The 12,025-nt window shown below is 44.8% G+C and overlaps 1 protein-coding gene across 1 annotated transcript in view; it reads left to right on the forward strand.

The window, feature by feature from the left end:
* ZNF277 (zinc finger protein 277) overlaps positions 1–12,025 on the forward strand; it is a 102,189-nt gene that overhangs the window by 29,059 nt on the left and 61,105 nt on the right. The window lies entirely within an intron of this gene.

Raw genomic sequence — 12,025 nt, forward strand, 5'->3', positions numbered from 1 at the left:
TGCTCAACACTTGAGATATTCTTTCCAAATTTGTTTGCTGTACAGATGTTTAATTTAATGCCTTGAACTGGGGGCTCCTGGCAGTTAGTTTTATCTTTCTGTACTCCCTTGCACTCGGCGCATGCAGAGCAGACAGGGTGTGCTCTAACGATTGATTCATTGAGTTTCTCTTCCAGGAGATCTGGTAAACTCATACCAAGATTGGTAGTGGCATGGTGTGCTTTTTCTTTCAGGAAAAGCTTACACCTTTTTAAAGACTGCTCACTGCTGGGGGAACTCTGTAACCCAAAGGAATGAACTAAGTGATCGGATTTTATGCATTAGAAACCAGGATGTGTTCTTGAGCCAGAGAACTAGCAGTGTACTTGTAAGACTGGCCCAGCTTTGGGAAGTGTAACTTTCCAGCCCCATGCACACCTCTGGGGCTTCTTGTGCACTGATGCACAAATACATGAACAGTTCACTGGAGATCTTGCTGAACTAACTATGTGCATAGCAAGAGCCAGGACTTTTGTGTATCTGGATTCATTATTTTAAAAAGCAAGGCATTTAGGAAACATCCTTTGTTGTGATCACACCCTAATTTTTACTGTGAGAGGTTAGCATGTTGCAATTAAGGGGCAGAAAACCCCAGTATTCATCCAGTAGAAGACTGAACGGAGAATAACATAGCTTTGTAACCATGGGACCAGGCTGTCCTTTAAGCATTTTTCTTTAAAGGGTAAGCGAATGGAGTCTGGCTCCATGGCAGTATTGTTTCCTGTGTGCAGAACAGGGGTAAAACCAAAAAACAAACTCACTGCCACTGAGTCCATGCTGACTCACAGTGACGCTAGAAGACAGGGTAGAACTGCCCTTATGCGTTCCCAAGACTGTCACTGTTGGGGGATAGGAAGCCCTTGGATCGGCTGGTTGTTTCAGACTGCAGACCTTACAGATCGCAGAGTTAGTTTGCTGCAGACACTGAGAGTAGAAGAGAAAAAACTCTTTAATGGCCAAAAGGTGCATTCTGCATAGGAAGGGCCTTTGAAAAGTTGATGCAAAAATTCTGTTGCCAGAACAAAAAAAATTATATCATTGTGTGCTCACCTCCCCGATATGATCGCTGAAGACAAATGGGTGCATAAGCAAATGTGGCAAAGAAAGCTGATGGTGCCTGGCTATCAAAAGATATAGCATCTGGGGTCTTAAAGGCTTGAAGGTAAACAAACGGCCATCTAGCTGAGAAGCAACAAAGCCCACATGGAAGACACACACCAGCCTGTGAAATCACAAGGTGTCGAAGGGATCAGGTATCAGGCATCAAAGAACCAAAAAAATCACATCACTGTAAAAGAGGGGGAGTACAGAGTGGAGACCCAAAGTCCATCTGTAGGCAATTGGACATCCCCTTACAGAATGGTCGAGGGGAGGAGACGAGCCAGTCAGGGTGCAATGTAGCAATGATGAAACATACAACTTTCCTCTAGTTCTTGAATGCTTCCTTCCCACCCACTCCCACCCTGCCCCCACTATCATGATCCCAATTCTACCTTACAAATCTGGCTAGACCAGAGGATGTACACTGGTACAGGTAGAAACTGAAAACAGGGAATCCAGGACGGATGATCCCTTCAGGACCAGTGCTGAGAGTGGCAATACCAGGAGGGTGGAGGAAGGGTAGGTTGGAAAGGTGGAATTGACTACAAGGATCTACATATAACCTCCCTGAGGGACAGACAACACAAAAGTGGGTGAAGGGAGATGTCAGACAGGGCAAAATATGACAAAATAATAATTTATAAATTATCAAGGGTTCATGAGGGAGTCTGGGAGAGGGCAGGGAGGGGGAAAATGAGGAGCTGATACCAAGGGCTTAAGTAGAGAGCAAATGTTTTGAGAATGAGAACAATGAATATACAAATGTGCCTTACACAATTAATGTGTGTATGGATTGTGGTAAGCGTTGCATGAGCCCTTAATAAAATGATTTTTAAAAATCTGTTACCCTTTAATCTCATTCAGAAACATTTTACAATCATCATGTCGTATCTCCCCCCACCTTTCATGCCCTCCAACCGGTCTATGCTCAGAGTTTTCTATGGGAGGAAAACAGCCCAGTCTGCTTTCCTAGAGGCTGTCAGCCAGGAAGCTGCAGACCAAGACACTGGGCCCTGCAGGTTCTCTCTCTGCCAATGAAACCCTCAGACTTCTGGCAGAATACTTTTGGATGGTCGTAATGTTGAGAGAAAAGAATGGTGACATTTGGATTCCATAGAAAAAATTAAAAGACTCCTTTAGCAGGGTTATTTGGTTGGCAGTGGGGTTTTCCCCCCTCTGTGATACGTGTCAGAATAACTTGCTTCCATCTTTTATCTGAAAAATCATCACAAAGTGCACTCTTCAAAGAAGAATGTGTAAGCCTATGCCTTCCAGTGCGCAGCACCAAGCTCAAAAGGTGATGCATCATCTAAGGCTGAAGAGACCGATGGGGGATTTTATAGCATTGTTAGAGGATGATTTATACCTTAGTTTATATAAATACCAGGAAATGGGCCGTAGAATTGTGCTTTCTATTCTCAGAAATGTGAAGTCCTTTCTTCTTCTTTTTTACCCTCGTTTTCTTTTTTTTTTTTTCACATTCATCAATTCCCCTCTTCTCATTTTCTTGTGTTCCTACCACTCTGCTCCAGTTGGTCCCCATGGCAACACTGGATCATGCTAATGAAACTGCAACATCTTAAGCTCTCCCACAGAGCATCTCTGTTAACACGGGCATGAAACACACTTGCATCGCTCCTATTTCCTTCCTTAGAAGACATTGCTATTATGGGATCTCTTCCATGATCAAGATTTCACTTCGTAATACTGTCTTACTAGATTGAAGTCTCTGGGTGTTTTGTGAGCATTTCAGAAGGTGGTAAACTACAATCGGGATACCTCCTCCCCCATCCCACCCCACCCCTGCCCCCTCTCCCTGTGTTGGTACACAGCAAGGCTTCTCAAGATGGGGTTTCCCACCACCAGCAGCAGCATAGGGAACTTGTTAGAAATGCTAACGTGCCCCATCCCAGACCTGCAGGATCAGCACATCTTGGGGTGGAACCCAGTAATCTTAGTGTTAATGGGTTCCCTGAGTGTTTCAGATGCACCACGCTACATTTTTAGAACCGCTGGTATGCAGGAGGGACAGCACTGTAGTGGGACCAACATTGCATCCAATGTGTGTCTGGTGTGTGTTGGATTCTGCTAACATGATTAGGAAGGGTTTTGCTGTTGTTTAATGCCACTTAAATTTACATTATGGAATATGAGCTGCAAACCAGTTTGTAGAGAGAACCTGGCAGTGATGCGTGTCTTACGAAGCGCTGATGGCACAGTGTTTAAACGTCCAACTGCTAACCAAGTGCTTCAGGTCCTCCAACCCCTCCAAGCGACAAAGGCGTGGCAGTCTGCATTCACCCACGTTTGTATCCTTGTAAGTCCGTGGAATACTTCTCTGCCCTATACATTTGCTGCGAATCCAAATTTGTCTTGACACCAGTGGATGTGAGCATGGAGAGACTGCCCGATTGATTTCAGCTACTGAAAAGTGTCCTGACCCTCATTTTTCAGCCTTTGTGGCACCTGGGTTAAGTGTTGCCTTGCTAACCTCAAGGTCATGGATTCCAATCCACTAGCTGCTCCTTCGGAAAAGAGTCGATCTGCTTCTGAAAGACGTACAGTCATGGAAACCCTAAGGAGCAGCTCTGCTCTTCCCTCTAGGTCTGCTTTGAATCGAAATGCACTCAGTAGCAGTGGATTTAAACTTTATTATCTGTTAGAAGCCTAAGAAAAGGCTAAGTGATTTCCAGAGAGCCTATCATAATAGGTAATGACTCAGGCTAAAAAAGTGTGGGTGTGGGGACGTAGAAAGAGAGATTTTGTGTTTCTGAGGTGGGAAGCTAATATATTTTGGAGTATGGAAGCTGACAAGGACCCTTCTTTGGCAAGGGAGTATTTTAAAGAAGCCTTCTCTTCCTGTATCATCCTTGATCATCTGAAAAGCATCACAAACCTAGAATAAAAGCAGAGATCTTTTGGTAGCCATTACTTAGCCAATAGGTGGGAGCAGATGCCATGTGGAAGTATGAGAAAGACCTTGTCACATGGATCTTCCTTTTTTAAAATCACAATTGGGGGCTCAAACAACTCATCACCATCCATTCATCCATCCATTGTGTCGAGCACATTTGTACACTTTTCCCCATCATCATTTTCAAAACATTTTCTTTCTACCTGAGCCCTTGGTATCAGCTTCTCATTTTCCCCCTCCCTCCCCACCTTCCCTCCCTCATGAACCCTTGAAAATTTATAAATTATTATTTTTTCATGTCTTCCACTGACCGATGTCTCCCTTCGCCCACTTTTTTGTCGTCTATCCCCCAGGGAGGGGGTTATATGTAGATAATTGTGATCTTCCCCCGTTCTCCCCCAGCCATCCCCTTCCCCTTCCCCTCCTGGTATGGCTATTCTCAATATTGGACCTGAGAGATTTACCTCTCCTGGATTCCCGGTGTTACCAGCTCTTATCTGTACCCGTGTAATGCTCTGGTCTAGCCGGATTTGTAAGGTAGAATTGGGGTTATGATATTGGTCGGAGAGGGGAAGTATCACAGATCACCCTCCAGATTTTTAGAGCCAGACAGCCATCTCAGCTGAAGACGATGAAGCTGAAAGTTAAAATTGCCAGTCATCGACAAACCTGAGCATATATCTCCCAGGTTATTGCACTTGGTTGGGCCCAGCCTGGAAAACAGAGTCAAACAGAGTACAGAAAGGAAGATACTTAAGGTTCATCAGGGCAGACATCTAGAGGTCAGTTAGCACAAGGAAACAGCTGCTGCAGAGAGTTTCTGAGCGCCCAGGTTGGCCTAATCATTAAGCATCTCTGGTTGATTCCTTTACTATCACCACTGCCCTGACACAACCCACGCTGTCTCTCAGTGAGGGCTCTTGTCATTGATCACTGCCTTCTGGGAGTCAGTCACTGAGCACGAATAATATTCCTAGTTCCCTGGGAAGGTGCCTCTCCTTTGTGTCTCTTGCTCCCTGAGTGCCTCTGGTTACCCTGCTCTCCCCAACTCCACTTGTTCTCTCTCTTCTTTGGGTGTACGTCTTGGTCCAAACAATTGGCTTCACGGCACAATCTTAGCCTTCTTCAGGCAGAGTTGTGCCCGTCTCCTGGATCTCCCTGTACCTTGACACATGGATGGGTCCCTGGTGGCATAGTTGGTTACCATGAGGTGGCTAACCACCACGTCAGTAGTTCAAACCACTCTGCAGGAGAAAGCTGAGACTTTCGGCTCCTGCAAAGAGATTCAGCCTAGAAAACCCACGAGGGTAATTCTTCTCTGCTGGTTAGGGTCACTGTGCGTGAGAATGGACTCAGGGGGGACTAAGTGGATGTCACATGCAGAGCTTTCTTTACAGCAAGTGCCTGAACTTAGACTTTGAGATGAGGATCAATGGAAGATCTCTCTAGTCCTTTCTCCTAGCTTCGATACTAGGTTTTCAGCATACGTTTTTGAAATGATAGATACAGTAGACATGTGGTCACGGTGATGGTTGTTATTCGTGTTGTGTCACCTCCGAGGCATGGTGACTTCGGGTGTAATGGAACAGAGCATCCCCAGCCCTGTGCCACCTGCATCGTGTTACTGTGTTGGAGTGCAGTGTTGTGGGGTTGTGTCAGTCAAGCCATGGAGGGCTTTTCCTCCTGATCTCTGACTCCCTACCTGTTCTAGTGATCGGGCTTTCCTAACGGCATGCCCAGAGTAAGCTAGCAAATGTTTGAACATCCTCACTTCTTAGGAGCCTTCTGCTTGCACTGCTTCTTCCATGACCCATGTGTTCACCCTCCCGGCTGCCAGTGGTTTGGTCGGTTTCTTCACCACCACATTCCCAGCTCCTCCTTCTTCCCTGGTCCCTGCCCAGCTCTCCCTGGCCTGTGAGGTGATGGAAAAGGCCATGCCTTGGGCCAGGTGTTCCTTAGTCTTCAAAGTAACATCTCTGCCTTCTAAATAGTTAAATTCACAGATTTGCCTAATGCTATACGCCTGGTTTCTGCATCCATAGACATTGATCATTGACAACATCAATGATAGGCCTGGCAGACATAAATCTGTGATCTCCCTGAAATCAGTCCGATTTGAAGTACTTGCCCCTTTCTCTCTGCTCAGCTACTGCAATGGCACAAATGTATCCCACAGATGTCTGTCTGAATACAGGAATTACCGAAACCTTTTGTTGGATTGGGGTGAAATAAAAAGGGTGAAGCCCCTAGCGATCACCTTGAGAAAGGGTATGTTAGCCAGCCCTCTAAGAAGCCCCTTTGGGAGTCAAATGACCCTTTCACAGGGTGGCCCGATTCGTAACAGTAGCAAAATTACAGTTATGAAGTAGCAACAAAAATAATTTTATGGTTGGGGGTCACAACAGGAGGAACTGTATGAAAGGGTAACATCATGAGGAAGGTTGAGAACCACTGGTCTACATTCTAATTTGTGAGTTCAGATGTGTGATGAAAAGAATTGGGTGTAGCATGAATATGTACCCGGAACCAGAACCTGCAAGGGGACTGTCAGGCAATGAAATGAGGGTCCCAAACCACAAGCACTGCCACCAGGTCAATTCCAACTCATAACCTGTGAGTTTCCAAAGGCCGCAAATCTTTATTGGGGTAGAAAGCCTTGTCTTTCACTCGAGGAGCCGCTAGTAGTTTCAAACTGATAACCTTGCAGTTAGGATTCATAACGGGGATTCGGTTTTCACTAATTATGACCACTCTCAGTTTACTGATGTTAGCAGGGATTGTTCAGAATTGTAGTAAATGGGGACACACCGACCTTGCCTAGATCTGGATTGTTGCCATGGGGAATTTGCTCCCAGTATTTAAAAAAAAAAAAAAGACTCAAAAGCTGGAATTTTTAGTGTGTATTTTAATTTAATTTTGATAATTAATTGAAATGGGAACGCTGGGTAGAGCAAAGAAAATAGATGTAAACTGAAGAAGTTTCACTGTAAAGTCACAGAAGCCTTTGTTAAACAAACATGTCACAATGTGAAGCTATTGTTTCTCACCCCATCCCCAGCTAGGCCTATTCATTCTGAAGGTGGCTTTCCATCTGGAGCCTTTTCCAAAAGAAGTCCCCACATGCTTCTGTTGACACCAAGTCAAAGGGCAGTGTTGGCATCCTTAAGGGACTCAAATCTTGGTCCTTTGAAATCTGAATTCTCAGAACAAAGGGAAGTCCGCTGGGTCAGGTGAGGGCTGTCCGAAGTCTGGGATGAGGCTAAGTCTGGGATGAGGCTAAGTCTGGGATGAGGCTAAGTCTGGGATGAGGCTAAGTCTGGGATGAGGCTAAGTCTGGGATGAGGTGCGCTGGAAGAACTGCTCAGTACCTTCCGGGAAGGAGCGGGCGCGCTGGAAGAACTGCTCGGTACCCTCTGGGAAGGAGCGGGCGCGTGGTTGTGATGGGGAAATTCCGCAGCCCAGCTCTCTTAGCTTCTTCCTTACTGGTTCAGCTCTTAATAGCCCTACAACTTCTTCCTAATAAGGCCCACGATCTTCCTGTGCGCTTCAGTGACATTCCCCTCCCCCAGAACACAAACCCCAGCCAGCCACCGGCACCTTCCAGGCTACCCTGCTGCCTGTAACTGGCCCAGCAGACCCCCTTGGAAGGCACCGGGGGTTCTTGACTTTGGCGCTTTTTTTCAAGGCGCCCTAAGGAGATGAAGGCAGGAACATTTCAGAGAACGTGTCTGCAGCCATCCACGGACCACATTTGCCCTGCTAAAACAAAAGTGTGTGTGGAATAAACCAGGAATGTGTGAGCGGTCATAGGATATTTTTTTTACCTCCCCTTGTATTATCTGGATAGATTTGGCCTGAGAGCTGCCAGGTTGTAGGCTTGGAGAAAGAGCCTGAGGCGCCAATTTGCCTTCATCTTTTATTTTCAATTTAAATATAAATAAAAGTTCTTGTTTTCCATGGCTAGCAAATGGATTTTGGTTTTCATTCCGAAAAGCTAAGTTCTCTGCATTTTGCTCCAATAGTCTTTTCCCTGGTGCTCATGTCACTCTGAAATTGTTTTTGTATTTTTAGAGTTTTTGTTATTTTTCCCTGCCTGATATTAACCATCTGTATTAATGAGATAATAAAGCAGGCTTGTTGCTAATGAATTGATTCATTCAACTGCTGAATTTAATTAGAAAGACATTTAACATGCCAGCAGATGTTCTGATTTTGTTTCATTATCCCCAAATACAATAAAATAAAACGCGGTGCATTTTTATGTTTTTGCATAAATTAAACTAAATCCAGATTTGCTACTCTATCCTTGCATATGAAACAGTAGCTGATGGCATTCCAAGTATTAGAAGGACAACTGTCTTCTTCATAGCACAGCAAGAGTCTAATCTCTGCTCCGGGCGTATGGGGGTGTTGAGCAGCCTGTCCCCTGAACCCATAAAAAGAAAGCCAAGTTGTAGATGAGTCCCAAAGATTGATTTTCAGTACTTTGATTTGGAGATATATTTCTGGAGTTAATTAGCTACTAAAAATATTACTTAAGACCTATCATTCTAGAGATAGTATATAGTGACTTTTTAATCATTAGTATTTGCTTTTTATAATTTTACCTACGTTCATTTTTAAACAAAAGAGGAGAAGGAAGGCAAAATTCTCCGAGAGTTTACTGTTCAAGGCTTTATGAGAGAGATCGAGCATGTTCTAAATGCTCATGTTCAAAAAAGCAACGATGAAAAAAATAAATTAAAAAGCAAGACGGAAAGGCTTCTGTGCTTTTAAACCTCAAATCGAACATAAGGTGAATTACCCAACAACTGAGTGAGCCCCGAGCGAAAGAGGGGGCTTTGCACGCTGGTAAAGAGTTATGGTCTCCGAAAGTAACGGGCAGTTTTACCGTGCCCTACAGGCATCGACTTGATGGTTTGTTTTCCAACGAGCCCTGGTGGAAGGGGGGTTACACTTTGGGCTGCTTTCCGCAAGGGAAGGGGTTCAAAACCCTGGGAGAACGCTGAGACTTTCTGCTCCTATAGAGATGTGCAACCTCTGAAACCCAAAGGGACGCTTCTGTCCCACCCTTTTAAGTTGTTATGCATCGGACCCGACGTGATGGCAGTGATTTGGTCTATTGGAAAGGGGAAAAAATCTTTATAAATGTTTTTTTCCATTTAATTTTTAAAACGTTAATAAGTGGCTAAATTCATGTAGCTGAGATATAGATCTAACAGTTTCTAACAGAATAGTGTTAAAAAGGAAGAAAAGGTAAAACTACCTTCTGACCTGCCTGCAGTCTTTCTTTTTTTGCTGTTTATTTGACTTGTTGGGTAGTTTCTTAAAAAAAAATATGTCACTTTTTTAAAAATAGTGGTCATCCTATAAATATGGTCTTGTACAAATTCTTCATTTAACATGTCTTCAGTATTTTCCCTTGCTACGAAATCTGTCAAAGCAATTTTTAACAACTGCCTTATTCCCCAGAATTCACTTAACCACTCTCTCATTGTGGGCTATTAGGTTTGTCTCCTCCTTCCGGTCGTTCAGTGAACACCAAAAGGCAGTTCTCCAATAAACCTCTCGGCCTTGCTTCTTTGGATTGTTGCTTCTGGGACGGGGTCAGCCTTAGCTCTCGGTTAAACATTAATTTTAAAATGTGTTTCAGTGTGTAGGGAGTGTATTTGCTTCCTGCAACTAGACAAAAGGGGGGGGGTCAGGTCAGGAGAGGCCGGGTAATGCACTGCGAGGGTGGGAGAAGGGCTGAGTCCCCGTTGGCACCTTGGCACCTTTTTCTGACACCTGCGATAAAGTTACCACGCAGGGTGATTGGTTGTCTCCAAAGGTTTGCTTCTTACAGATTTACAAGATAGTTCTTTCGATCTTAAGGGTTTTTTTTAGGGCTTTGGAGCCTTGTTAATGTCACTAAACCTAGTCAAATAACTCTGTTTGAGGCGAGATTCTTCTAGGGGAGCCTGGGGTCCAGGTGTTGTGGGTTATATATTTGACTGCTAACCCCAAAGTTGGAAAAGCGCCAGGCGCTCTTCGAAGAAAGACAAGGCTTTCTATTCCCGCATAGAGTTACAGTCTGGAAAACCCAGAAGAGCCATTCTCCCTGTCCTACAGGCTCCCTGCGGCTGGTGCAGACTCAATAGCAAGTGTGAGCAGAGCTTACCTCTGCTATTCGCCGGTTTGGGTATTTGCCCAGGCAGCTCAGGACGATTCTAGCCCCATGAAAACGTCGACCATTAGTCACTTTATACATCTTGAGGTATTTAAAATCTGCCTGGGCACTTGCATCCACCCACTCGCTGCCATCGACTCAGGTACAGCTCACAGCAACCCTATTAGCAAGACACTTGGATTGGTGGGTTAACCTGCCTTGACTTATCCAGCGTCAGTCATCAGCTGCAATCAAGGGCTTTAAACCAACCCAACCAAACGCTCTCCCTAGGATGAGGTGATGCAGACTCGTTGTGACCCTCTAGAATAGGGTAGAACTTCCGCTATGGGGGTCCAAAACGGTAACTCTTTTACAGGCGTAGAAAGCCCTGTCTTTCTCCCACGGAGTGGCTGCTGGTTTCAAACTGCTGACACTGCAGTTAGCAGCTCAACTCATAGCCACTACACCATGGTTCAGCTGCATTCGTTTCTCTCAAAGCTGCCAATCATTCCTGTGCATTACAGTGCATTACCTGGGAAAAACTGCCTGCTTTCCCCTTTTGTCAAGCCTGTTTGTTTGGTTTTCCACCTATTAAAAATAATAAGAGAATGCAAAGTTTGCTGGATTACACACAGCAGTGAGAGAGCATTGCACACGCCTAGCTGTGGTTGCATTTTTGTTTTTCAGGTTAAGAAAAATTGATTGCCTCATTTGAGCCCTTATTGATAAGCATATCTTGCTTTAAGACTAACAAGGGAATGATAAACTGTATTAAGGAAGGAAACAATTATACCATTTTTTATTGTTCACCTCTCTGAGCATTACCACACATAACTCTCCACCAAATCCTTATATTCTGTAACCTTCATGGTCCTTTAGAATTGAGTCTATTTTTATGAGCTTCCTCATAATCTCTCTGCTAAAAAGACACTAGTGCTCCATTGTTCAATCTTCTTGAATATCAGAGTCTGTAGTCAAAGCTCTTGTTTCATTCTGCTTCTGCTCCCTTGAACATTCTACCTCAGAAAACCAGAGCAAGGTGGCCCTCACTCTCTGGCTCCTCGCCTCGCCTCAGCTCCCTCTCCTCCCCTGTTCCCTTTCCCCTTGCCCTCCTTGTCCTCCCCCTCTCTCCACATGGACCACCAAGCGGGGCTGAGGTGAGCATGCTTCCATGAAATGCGTCTGACTCCAGTATGTGACTCTCTTCTAGCTCTCATGCTCTCGTTGACTTTAATATAATATGTATATGTCTCAACCGTAAAAAAATAAAACAGCAAAGTGACCTGAAGTAACCTTCGTGCCAAGTGAAGTTAGTCATTTGGTGTGTAAGTCGCACATTGTGCTTGTATCAAAGCAGTAAACGTCTTAGAATTCTATTTTGGTTTTTAAACACTATGCTAAAGGTTTAGAGCAGCAGCCTCTACTAAACATCTATTCTTCTGCTCAGTGCCTTGTAGCAGATGAGTACCAAGGGTGTACTTGTTTTTTGTAGAATGCGGTGTTCCTTACGCATAACTTTCTATCTCTCGACAACGGGTTCTTCACGTGCTGCTCGGAGCCTGCCTGCTTTGAACAGCTCGCCTCCTCCCTACAATCTGCCCTTCTGCCTCTGCCGCCTCAGTAGATCTCTTCATCTCCCTTCTCGTCTGTCCTCCCAGTAACTGAGACAGTTTTACACACACACACACACACACACACACACACACACCCTTCTAATGGAACGATGTTTCTAGAGAGATCTCTTCATCTCCCTTCGCATCTGTCCTCCCAGTAACTGAGACAGTTTTACACACACACACACACACACACACACACACACACAC

The sequence above is a fragment of the Tenrec ecaudatus genome, chromosome 9, assembly GCF_050624435.1.
Source record: "Tenrec ecaudatus isolate mTenEca1 chromosome 9, mTenEca1.hap1, whole genome shotgun sequence".
In the NCBI taxonomy this organism is placed as follows: Eukaryota; Metazoa; Chordata; class Mammalia; order Afrosoricida; family Tenrecidae; genus Tenrec; species Tenrec ecaudatus.